This window comes from Penaeus chinensis, chromosome 1 (assembly GCF_019202785.1).
Source record: "Penaeus chinensis breed Huanghai No. 1 chromosome 1, ASM1920278v2, whole genome shotgun sequence".
In the NCBI taxonomy this organism is placed as follows: domain Eukaryota; kingdom Metazoa; phylum Arthropoda; class Malacostraca; order Decapoda; family Penaeidae; genus Penaeus; species Penaeus chinensis.
In genome coordinates, this window is record NC_061819.1 from 30,440,432 (window position 1) to 30,441,195 (window position 764).

Genomic DNA, 764 nt, shown 5'->3' on the forward strand with positions numbered 1-764 from the left:
CTCTCTCTCTCTCTCTCTTTCTCCGTCTATCTATCTATCTATCTATTTATCTATCTCTATATCTGTACTTATATCTATATCAATCTATCTATCTATATATATATATGGATAGATAGATATGTGTGTGTGTGTGTGTGTGTGTGTGTGTGTGTGTGTACTGTACACACGCACACACACACTTACACATATTAATTAACTTTATATACATATATGTGTATATATATGCACATATATATGTATATATATATACATATATATGTGAATGTATGTATATATGTATGTGTCTGTGTATGTACGTGTGTGTGTGTGTGTGTGTGTGTGTGTGTGTGTGTGTGTGTGTGTGTGTGTGTGTGTGTGTGTGTGGGTATGTCTATATATATATATATATATATATATATATATGTATGTATGGATGTATGTGTATATATAAATTTTTATATGCATACATATAGAAATATATACATACATGCATATACAAACATACATACATTAATATACAAACATACATACATACATACAAACATGCATACATATATATACATACACACACATATATGTGGAGGGGGGGGGGGGGCGTGCGTGCGTGAGTGTGTGAGCACAATCGCAGGTGGCTGTCTTACTTAGCCACAGGAACCGTTACTCGGTCGCGGCGCCTCGAACTGTTCTCCGTTGTTTGTTTTCTTCATATTGAGGACACAAACCAGTTATGAAATTTATGCGACACCCTATAAATAATTTTAAAGTGTGGTGAGTAAAGTGGATTC